This window comes from Perognathus longimembris, chromosome 1, assembly GCF_023159225.1.
Source record: "Perognathus longimembris pacificus isolate PPM17 chromosome 1, ASM2315922v1, whole genome shotgun sequence".
NCBI lineage: Eukaryota > Metazoa > Chordata > Mammalia > Rodentia > Heteromyidae > Perognathus > Perognathus longimembris.
This window is the reverse complement of record NC_063161.1, coordinates 99,737,003-99,748,821: the sequence shown is the minus strand read 5'-3', so window position 1 is coordinate 99,748,821 and position 11,819 is coordinate 99,737,003. Positions and strand designations below refer to the sequence as shown.

The 11,819-nt window shown below is 43.4% G+C and overlaps 1 long non-coding RNA gene across 1 annotated transcript; it reads left to right on the top strand.

Annotated features, from left to right (window-relative positions):
- The first annotated feature begins 2,596 nt into the window (after positions 1 to 2,596).
- LOC125355452 lies at positions 2,597 to 7,384 on the top strand. Its single transcript, XR_007211662.1, has 4 exons — positions 2,597 to 2,754; positions 4,574 to 4,578; positions 6,958 to 6,963; positions 7,313 to 7,384. It is a non-coding gene; the product is annotated as an uncharacterized LOC125355452 (long non-coding RNA).
- The last annotated feature ends 4,435 nt before the right edge of the window (positions 7,385 to 11,819 follow it).

The following is an 11,819-nucleotide window of genomic DNA, read 5'->3' as shown; positions in this document are numbered from 1 at the left end:
TGGCAAGGTTAAAGGGAGCAGAACAAACCCCAATTTCAATTGAGAAGATCAATTAAAATCTCATCACCTAGAAGCTATTCTAGTGAATGCTGGCCTATGAATAAATACTCTGCCATTTAGTCTTGAAGAAATTTGTCTGCCCAGTCTGGTTATACACAGAGCTACTGCTGGCTGCATCCAGTTCTGCTTCTTGATGCTATGGACTGTTTCTTATGTTATGTGAAGGCTTCTGCTGCCATTCCCAAGCCACTCAAGAACTCAGTCCTTCTAACTATAGAGAGAGCAGCTTTGGAGATGTGCACATCTAATGCTACAATCTACCAAGTGGTGAGTATATTAAACTCACTAAATTGTGAAGAGGTCTCCTTCTCATGATTTCCCAAGGAACCAAGTTATCCTGAATGTGAAATGTAGAAAAATGTTCAATCAGGACCATATAATGACATTCCTGTAGGCCATAAAGATGATGGGGCCAGCAGGTGAAGATGTTAAGACTGTGGAAATTGATTGAGTCACAGGGAACAATCCTAGGGTGGAAATGTGCAAGGATGTGGTGCCTTCGGGGGACCTTAGAGGCAGAGAGAAAGCATTTAGTAAGTAGCTGCTCATCCTTTCGAACAGGAAGTCATGGAAAAATAGGTGAACCTAAAAGGCTGGAGTTTGAATACCAAACTTACTACTTTTGGGGACCTTGAGCAAATTACTTAATGCCTTAGTTCTTTAAAATTACTAGTTTTCTTAGTCATATGTTCCTTTTCACTTTAGTTCAAAACTGATATGTATAACTATGATTTTATACCCACCCTACCAAGAAAAACATGCTTTGAGTGATATTTCCTCCAAATGTCACAACTCCCCAGCTCATCGGCAATTATTAATTGACTACTGATTGAATGACTTTTCAAGAAGAACATGAATGAAGCAAATAGTTAATAAATTAATGATCAGATGAACAGAGTCATGAAGGATAGGGACAGATGAAAGAAGGCACAGATAAAGATAGGCTACGAAGCATTCACAATCTGGACTCAAGTGAGATTCTTAAATGCAGAGGGTCAATTGCCTGTGGCTTGTAAGGCCCATCCATTGTGGTCACTTCTAATCTAAAACACTCTTGAAAGGCCATTGCAAATATGATCCTCTGTCACTGTCAGTGGCTGGGTTCCCTGGGGAAATCAAACCTTTGCAAGATTTGTGAAGGAAACTAGAGAAATGGATAAAGAACTAATGAATGGCAATTTCTTAACCAATCCGCTGGGCCAACAGAAAATCTGGATTCTCAGAATGAGTACCTTTCAGCTTCCTTAATAGACACCTGACGAGGCTACATGAGGCTGTAAAGCACACCTTTCCTTGCATTCAGAGACTTCCTATGCTGGCTCCTCATGAAACATGGTATTTACCCAGGCTATTGCTCATCTCCAGACACAGAAACCTAAGAGTCCTCATTTGTTCTCTGACTTAGGGATCAACATCACAAAAGAGCTGAGAGAGTATCTGAACAGGGGCCCATTCTCATTACAAATGAGGAACTGGGAGCTTGAAGAAAGGAGATTATTTTTCTTAAGGGAACTCAGAAGACTTCTTTTGTTTTCTCATTCTGTTGTTGACAGACTGGCTCCAGCCTCTGGCTGGCCACTGTGCTTTAACCCTTACTTACCAGAGAAATGGTTGTAGGTGAAAAGATATGTCCCAGCCAGGGGACTATGCAGAGATAGTCACAGATAGGAGAAGAAGGTTCATTAGGAGGTTTATTACTGGGGCTATATCTCCCACGGGAGAGTGAGAAACATGGCAGCTGTACCTTATCCAGGTGGCAAGTTCTCTCTGGGGCTAAAGGGGAAGTAGGTAGGTCTTAATAGTGAGTAAGAGTGGCCCATTAGGTATGGGTGGATCTGGGGGTTAATGGGAGGAGCTGAAGACCTGAGGCAGGGGAAATGCTAACATTCCCCCATTTGTTGTTTATTAATAACTGGGGAGGGGTCTTAGGTGGGGAGTATGGGTGGAGGTGGTTTCTTCTGGAGCTACTTTCTGCTGTAAAGGGGCAAAATAGTCAGGGGTCCCTGATTCGTCATTTCGCTGGGTACCATCCAAGAAGTATTTGCTTGACAGTTTGGTTGGTAAAGGTCCTCATCATTTCCATGAGAATGGTTATCAGAGCCATGAGTATCATGGTCTCCTCTAGCCACCTCCTGCTGGGGCTGGAGCCTTCAGGATCCAGATCTGCACTGGACAGAGCAGTGTAAGTGAAGCCTCCAGTTGCCTGTAGTAAGAGGATGGCCTTGAACTGCAAGTTCCCAGGTGGTGTCCTCAGTGAGGGATGTTATCCTGTTAAAAGAGACTTTTGGAAAGGTCAGGCAAAAGGCTGACGAGTTAGTTCACAGGACCAGTTAACATGAACGACATGGGAGAACACACCCTGGCCACGAGCCAGAAAAATTCCATTTGGAGCATAAACCCAATTGTGGCCCATTACAAGGAAGGAGAAATAACTGGGGGCAGAAAGGGAGTGTTTAGGGATATTTGGGGGGGGGGAAATATATATATACACATAGGCATTAGGTGGGTAAACAACTATTCCTCTTGATCTCCCAGCTCTGATTAATTTTGAAAGGGCAAGTTTAAATTGACTCCATTTAAGATGAGACTTCATCTCCTCTTACTCCTCTCCATGGTTCCTCGTCAAGATTGACTTTGTCCTGAAGGTCCAGGTGTTCATTGCTTAGATAGCTTGTCCCAGTTGGCATTCATGGGGTTTGAACTTACTACCTGGGCACTGTCCCTGAGCACTTCTGCTTGAGGCTAGTGCTTTACCACAGTGCTTCTTCCAGCATTTGGCTGGTTACCATGATATGAGTTTCTTGAGCCAAGCTTCCAGTCTGGCTTTTTGCTGGTTAATTGGGAGATGGAGTTTTAGAGGATTTTTTTTTCTGCCCAGGCTGGCTTTGAACTGAAATCGAAGGAGTCTTAGCCATAAAAGCCCTTTTTATTTCCAATTAAAGCAACAGGAGAACAATACAAGTAGAGCTTACCTGTAACTTGTTGAGAATTGACTAACAAATACTTGCCAGATTTCTGCAATGACAAAACTCAGTAGAGGTGTTAGGAGTCTTCAAATAACAACTGATTAGCACTTTAAAGCTCCTTGGGCTATTTAACCACTAGCATTGTGCCAAGTATCCAAACTTGGCATCTTTTTGCTATTCACCAAAATACATCTAACTGCAAAATAGCATAAAAACCAAATCATATCATTTAACATTACCAGCAGGTGGAAGAGAACACAAATGAACAATAAAAGGGTAATGGGTCAGGACAATGTAAGTCTCAGCTTCAGTGGATTCAAAGTGGCTGTGTCTTCCATCCCGAATCAGCAGGCTTTATTAGTCATGTGTGATGGAGGCAGGCAGGAGAGATGGGTTGGATCTGGGCAAGGCTGTAGTGGCATCTCTCAGAGACCCTTGGATAGATTGTCACACCTCCTGCTGGGTTGCCTGCAAATTTCTACACAGACTGGTTAAAGATATTTGAAATCTCCCAGTATCCCCTGGTTGCTTACTCTGAATACTCTGGCTTTTGCAGGCTGGTGCCCTAATGGTTTAAGCAGGTGACAACTTAAAAAAAAAAAAAAGATCTATAATTCAAAGTTGGTCTTCATGTTCAAACCTTGTCCCAGTCACAAAATTCACACAGACCAAAGGCCAACAACCAAGTCTGCTCTCTGCAGTGGCCACCGCAGTTTCTGAGACATGAAGGGGGAAGACACCAATGCTACCCCAATGCAATCCTGTGGCCACCAAACATAACTCTGATTCTCTTAACCTTACAGTAAGACTCACAGACATGTGTCTTAACTTACTATACACTTGAAGTCTCAGCTGCAACTCTGTCAAGAGAGGCATGCTATAAACCCAACTCTAATCTTGGAAGTATACACAGCACTGACTCTTTCAGAACTGAACTACTTGAGGCAGGCAGAGCTGGCGCAGGATCACGCTAGGCTTGTCAAAATCTTCACTGGAGCACCACCAGTGATTCCTAGATACGGCTAGGCTGGACAGGTGCAGGGAGACACCCTTGCTGAGGAGGGTACAGAATGTACTTCGTTTCCTGAGCAGTCTCCCATGCAAGAGAGACAGAATAAGGAATCACCAGTAGTGAAACCAGGCAGTTTGAGAACAGATTGTGGAGGCAGCTTCCTGTAGCCATGGACCGCCACAGTCCACGCAGCTAGCATAAATGTTGACCTGCATCCTGACTCACTACTAACTGCATCCTATAAAGCAAAATATCAATCCAGGGTTAGGAAAATCAAGGTCAACAACCACATTTGCACACTCATTCCAAAATGACTCTGGTCCCTTGATCTTAAAGAGTTTATGAGAGCACAGAAAAGAAAATCTTAGTCTATACCAAAGAATTGTTGGGATCATATGTACACTTGACTTTTAGCATAGATGGACATAAAGAATAACATGCTGGTTTTACATCAATGTACTTATATCATGTGCTGCATATTTGAACCTTTTGGAATTTTTCTCATACACATTTGCTTGTACCCAAACATGATCAGTTTGGGTTTAAAACCTGGGTTTTTTCCTTTTGCTTGGAGTCTGGTGATTTGAGTCAGGATTGCCTCCAGGCTGTTTGCTGTGACTCCATCCACAGTCTGCAAGGATCAATTTAACACAAGGGTTAAAGTAAGTTAAAATAGTAGTCAAAGCAAGTAATTTTGAAACCATGATGCCAGTTTTTACATATTTTACAGACAGACAGACCGACAGACACTTGTGCACAAGCTTTGGGGCGTGCTTAGATTTTTTTTTTTAATTGGCCATGTAAGTTTTCTTGAATTCCGGTGGCAAAATGACATTATTTTGCTCATATTTTAGAACCACGTGGTCAGTTAGAAAACAAAAACTTTTCCAAGCTTAACAAACATCAATAATAAGAACGGAAAACCTTCCTTTGTGTCTTTCAAAGCAGATGTTCCATTAAACAAAAATTTTCACAGATTCTACGGCGAGGAAACAGAGAAACCATATTTTGAGAAACCAATTCAGCTCCAATGGGGAGCTGAAGTGGGATGCTATGACCAGAGAGGGTCATGGGAGACAGGACATGAGCAGAACACAGACATGTGACATGGCGTAATGGTGGCAGAGCTGGTCAGAGCCTTAACAGGGTCACAGCAAGACACTTTCACCTTCGAGTATTTGAATTGCAAAGCGCCAGTTACAGAGTTCAGGGTGGGAGCAGGGTTACAGGGAGCTTGAGTATCCATATCCCCACCCTGCCTCTAGGAATTTGGCACGCCCATTACCTGGGGAGGGGTGGGGACTCCACCTCCAAGAGTTTTGGGAACCTTGATGGAACCAAGATGGCTCTTGTTAAAACCAATTCTATTTTCCACCACATGGTCAATGCTAGAGAAAACTTAGGATTTAGCCAACAACAAGCAGAATTTAACAGAATCTCCAAGCTTAACAAACATCAATAACAAGAACAGAAAACTGGGAATATGGCCTAGTGGCAAGAGTGCTTGCCTCCTATACATGAAGCCCTGGGTTCCATTCCTCAGCACCACATATACAGAAAATGGCCAGAAGTGGCACTGTGGCTCAAGTGGCAGAGTGCTAGCCTTGAGCAAAAAGAAGCCAGGGACAGTGCTCAGGCCCTGAGTTCAAGGCCCAGGACTGGCAAAAAAAAAAAAAAAAAGAAAGAACAGAAAACTTTCCTTTGTATTTTTCAAAACAGATGTTAAACAAACATTGGTACTTTTGGAAGCTGGTACCAGCCCATCCTAAATCACAGGCAGGCAGGCAGAGTTTAGAGAGAGATGAGAGAGAGAGAGAGAGAGAGAGAGAGAATTCCATCTGCCCAAGCGCTCATAGAAGTTATGTAAGCCTTGTAAAATATCAAGGGTCCAGTGTCCCATGAAGGGGCCATGTGGAGTTCCAAATTTGGGGCCAAATTTGATTGAATGAGGCTTAAGACTGGGTTCAAAGTTGAGCAGCTTTCCTGAAGCACTTTAGACTGTCCCCATCCTTGATGAGTGACCAGTGGAGCTGAACTAGAGTTACCCACCAGCATCCCGGTGGGGCTCTGTTCAGTAAAATGGAGTCAACTGTGAGGGAATAAACAGCTAATTGGAGCCATCACCTGCAATTGCTGATTCCCTTGACCTAGCCTGGTGAATTATGGTCCCTGGGAGTGGGGCTCAGAACTTGGTGCCAAGATTTTGGTGAGTCCCAGAGTCCTAGGCCCTATGACCTTATGGAAAATCAGATCCAAGCCCTCAGTTAATGGTCACTCACCCTGGTTGGAGGTTCAAATCTGACATTGTTGTGGTGGATGGAAGTAGAGCGCTCAGTCAGGAGAAAGATACCTCGGTGGTCCTCTGAATAGGTCCCAGGGGCAGCTTGGACTCCCCAGAAATGGGGGAGCAAATCCACTAGAGAACCTATTCGGGTTTTGGCACCAATGAAAGGATTGTTAGGTTTTTAAAGTAGGTAGCCGGTAAAAGAGAATGCCACGTGGTATTCAGGCAGGAAAGAAAGTTTATTACCGAACTGCTGGCCTGTGGCCAAGATGATCCATGGCTGGAGAGAAGGGAGAGAGAAGAGAGAGCGACCCCCACCCAGCCCTGCCTTATATCTAGGGCAGGGGCAAGGGGTGTGGCCAGGTGGATTAGGATGTGACCTCAGGGAAAGGGGAGGTAACTGCCTCCAGGTCTGCAGGTTACCCAGGTAACTGGGTGGAGACTTAATAAGGTGGGGGCAGCTACATGGAGCCCTCAGGGAGAGGAGGTAACATTCCAGCCTTTTAATAGTTATGAAAAAGGACAAAGACTCTCTCTGGCTGCTTCCTGCTGGCAAGGGGCGTCGGCATTAAGGGTAAAAGCCAGAAATGTGGCCCCTCCTGGAGAAGGCGAGCAGCAGGGTCCCTTGGTGGTAGATGCCAGTCCTTGAATGAAGCCTGGAAAAAGTCTCATGAGGCAGGGGCTGGGCAAAAAAAAATAAAAAATAATAAAGCAAAAGGAAGGGTTTAGGGCACAAAATTAAAAATTGGATGACTTGGACAGTTCTTACACTCAGGTTTGAACATTAGGTGGACAAGCTACTATCTCTTGATCCCCCGGCTCTGATTAATTTTGAAAGGGCGAGACAAAGTGACTCCATTTTGGATGTGATCATTTTCCTCTTACTCCACTCCATGATACTTGTTCCTGGAACTGGCTGAGTCCCAGTGGTCTAGGTGCTTGTTGCTGGGATGGCTTGCCCTTGTTGTCATTCACAGGATTTGAACTCAGGGCCTGGGCACTGTCCCTGAGCACTTCTGCTCGAGGCTAGTACTCTACCACTTGAGCTCCACTTCCAGCATTTGGCTGGTAAGAGATAAGTCTCTTCAGCCAAGCTTCCAGCCTGGCTCTTCGCTGATTAATTGGGAGATGGAGTTTGAGAGAGATTTTCAGCCCGGGCTGGCTTTGAACTGCAATCCAAGGAGTCTTTGCCACAAAAGCCCTTCTGATTTCCAATTAAAACAACAAGGAGACCAAGGGGACTAGAGCTTACCTGTACCTTGTCAAGAACTGACCAAATACTTGCCATAATAGATGTGATGAGTTTTAGCACAGATATATAGCTAGATGGACATACCAACAAATGACGTTTACACATACATACACACATGGAACACACATACACACTGTGCACATAGTTTTTACAGCATGTAAAAATGAATTTCAGCAGTAGACTCGGAATTCCAATAGTAAATGACATTTTTTGTCCAATATTTTAGAACCACGTGGTCGGTTAGAAAAACAATTTTGCTATCAAACAATTTTCAGATTATAAAATGGAGAAATCATATTTTGATAAACTCCAGTGGGATGCCATGTTGAGGGGGGTGGCAGGAGGACACAAACACACTAATAGAGAACACATGGCATGGCATAATGGCGCCTGAGCTGATGCCTGTTAAACCCAATATCCACCACGTGGTCAATGCTAGAGAAAAGAACTTTTAGATATCTTTGCTGACAAAGCACATTGGTGGTCAAGCCTCAGTATCGGAGGTCTGTGAAAAGAGACAGCTTTGTGAGCAAGGCACACAAGGATGGTACGACTTGGGAATTTTATACAGTAAGCAAGTAAGCAGGAAAACTAGAGAGAGAGGGAGAAAAAGGAAGAGAAAGAGAGGAACAGAGAAAGAGAGAGAGAGCCTGAATATAAGTGACTTCTGACCATTTACCATTGCAGTGGCAAAAACTGTATCTGAGCGAGTATTTCGAGCAGGCCTCATTGCACTGTCAAGAGGCGTGCTAGCAGTTTCCCAGCTTGGATGTGACTGTGATGCAAAACCCAAAAAGCACGGGAGAGAGGCGCCTGGTGAGTGGATGAGCTTACTGGGCAGAAGCGGCAGGCAGAAGCAGCAGAAGCGGTGGATGGAGCGGCAGAGAACCCGAGCAGCAGCAGTTTCACTCACCAGGGTAGACAAGTGGTGTGGAGGTGGAGGTGGATGTGGAAGCCAGCAATGGTATTAGTGAAAAGTGCCTCATGGAGACTCGCAGCAGTTCGGTTCACGGAGAAAGGGCCGTCAGGACTGGGGTTACTCCCCAAAAAAGAAGAAAAATAGATGGGAATTCTGCCTGTCCTGACTCTTAAGCCCCATCCGAGTCACAGCACCATATATGTTAGGTTTTTAAAGTAGGTAGCCGGTAAAAGAGAACGCCACTCGGTATTCAGGCAGGAAAGAAAGTTTATTACCGAACTGCTGGCCTGTGGCCAAGATGATCCATGGCTGGAGAGAAGGGAGAGAGAAGAGAGAGCGACCCCTACCCAGCCCCGCCTTATATCTAGGGCAGGGGTAAGGGGTGTGGCCAGGTGGATTAGGATGTGACCTCAGGGAAAGGGGAGGTAACTGCCTCCAGGTCTGCAGGTTACCCAGGTAACTGGATGGAGACTTAATAAGGTGGGGGCAGCTACATGGAGCCCTCAGGGAGAGGACCTAACAAGGATATGTCCCGGCCACCCCAGGGGACCATGAGGAGCTAGTCACGGACAGGAGAAGAAGGTTTATAAGGAGATTTATTTTTTTTTATTGCCCTTATCACATATCTTTTATGCTAAAAATTTGTAATCCTTCTTTGTCTAACAACAAATACAATTATTATCTATACAAGTAATGGGACTTAAATTGGCTTAGAAAGCTTCAACATCCTATTTCTTTTTTTTATTAATTAAATATTGTTGACGAGGTGTTGTGCAAAAGGGGTACAGTTACATAATAGGGCAGTGAGTACATTTTTTGTGATATCTAACACTCTTGTGTTTTTTTTCCCCTTCCCTAGATCAGGTAGGCATATGTACAATATCCAGTGTACCAAAAACATATACAGTAGCCACATGGCATACGCCAAAGGAAATTCAGCTAGAACTTTAAATATAATGTCAACAATAGAGTTTGCTTATCCTTGTCTTATATGATCATACATATATAGCTTTTGAGCTATTGTGATCCACTGAGAGGTCTATTTTAAACCTTTTTATGTTTAGTAGTTGTTTGGTTTTAGTTACATAATGTAAGGTCGCTGACCCAAACCTGTGGGAAATACCATTTGACAAGAAGCTTTTAGTTTCACAGACCTGGTCTCTACTGTCTCCCCCCTCCCCCCACCTTAACAGTCATATATCAGGGAGATCATGCCCCTTTGTTTTCTGTGTTCTAGGCTTGTCTTGCTCAACATTATTTGTTCATTTCCCTGCAAATACCAATATTTTATCATTTCTAATCGCTATGTAGTATTCCATTGTGTATAGGTACCACATTTTTTTGGATCCATTCATCTGTAGAGGGGCATCTGGGTTGTTTCCAAATTTTGGCTATTGTGAATTGTGCAGTGATAAACATGGATGTGCAGATGTCTTTTTGATATCCTGAGACCTGTTGTTCAGGATAGATGCCTAGGAGTGGTATGGCTGGGTCATAGGGTAGGTCTATGTTGAGCTTTTTGAGGAACCTCCATACTGTTCTCCAAAGTGGTTGTACTAATTTGCACTCCCACCAACAGTGGAGAAGGGTTTCTCTTTCCCCGCATCCCCTCCAGCATTTGTTGTTGCCTGAGTTCAGAGTATAGGCCATTCTAACTGGAGTGAGGTGGTATCTCAGGGTTGTTTTTATTTATTTGCATTTCCTTTACTGCCAGGGATGTTGAACATTTCCTCATATGTTTCTTTGCCATTTTTATCTCTTCTCCTGTGAAGTCTCTCTTTAGCTCCTTGCCCATTTCCTAATTGGTTTACTGGGATTGGAGGGGGGCTTTGAGTTCTCTGTAGATGACAGATATTAGGCCTTTGTCTGTTGCTGTGCTGGTGAAGATCCTTTCCCATATGGTTGGCTGTCTTTCTAGTTTGGTGTCTATGTCTTAAGCTGTGCAGAAACTTTTTATTTTGTCGTAGTCTCATTTGTGGAGACTCTCCCCTATCTGTTGTGCCCCTGGGACTCTATTCAGGAAGTTCCTTCCTGTGCCTATAAGTTCTAGCATCTTTCCTACTCTGTCCTTCAGTAGTTTCAAAGATTCAGATCTGATGTTGAGGTCCTTCATCTATTTTGGGTTGATCTTGGTGCATGGTAATAAGCTAGGGTCTACTTTGAGTGTTCTACATATGGCTGCCCAGTTTTCCCAGCACCAGTAGTTGAAGAGGCTATGTTTTTTCCATTGTATGTCTTTAGCTTATAAGGAAGTTTATTAGTTGGACCATATCTCCCAAGGGAGAGGGAGCAACATGACAGCTGCACCTTATCCAGGTGACAGCTTCTCTCTGGGGCTAAAGGGGAAGTAGGTAGGTCTTAATAGTGAGTAGGAGTGGCCTATTAGGTATGGGTGGATCTTGGGGCTAATGGGAGGAGCTGAGGACCTGAGGCAGAGGAAATGCCAACAGTGGGGAGAACAAATTCATGGAAAAATTGGATGTAAATACCAGTAAAATGAAGTCCAAGGTCTCTTGTATTACTCATTTACATTTATTCATTGAGGAATAGTCTATTGCAGTTATTCTTATCCTTTAAACTCAGATTAAGGGGAAAATAATAAACTTCTGGCCGTGTGATATTTATAAAGAGCCTTGACATGCATGATAGGTTTGGACTGTCATAAAAACACTGAAGTGGACATGTGAGTTTCATTTAATAGATAGATATAATTGTGACATTTCAGAAATAAAGGGAGGTAAGCAGAAGTACTATTTTTTATTTCAAATGAATCATCTGCTGGTATTTCTTATATGCCCAAAGACATACAAGGAGTCACCTAAATGCAACACAAAATTCTATTTTCCATTCTCTTAAGCTTACTTAGAGCTTCTCACTCCTACTTTCCTTCTCTCTATTACAGAGCAAAAGGCATGAACAAGTGGATGCCCGGACAATGGCATGTGCAATAGCATGTCCACTGCAAATCACAAGCATTTTGAACAACACCACTTATTGTACATCTTTTCTTTAAACAGGAGTAGTATCTGTAGTCTGGAAACCCAAACTTCGAGAAGCTCCAGAATCTCAAGGCTTTTGAATATTGACATGATGTCATATGTGGAAAATGTCACAGCTGGCCTCATGTGACAGGTATCAGAGTAAACATAGGCACACTAAAATATTGCATAAAATTACCTTCAGGCTATGTGCATATGGTACATGTAAAATAGAAATGAATTTCCTTGGCTCCCACCCATAAGATATCACATATATGCAAATATTCTAACATCTGAAAAAAAGCATGAACTCCAAGAAGCAGGATGTATCTGTGTACATAAATATAC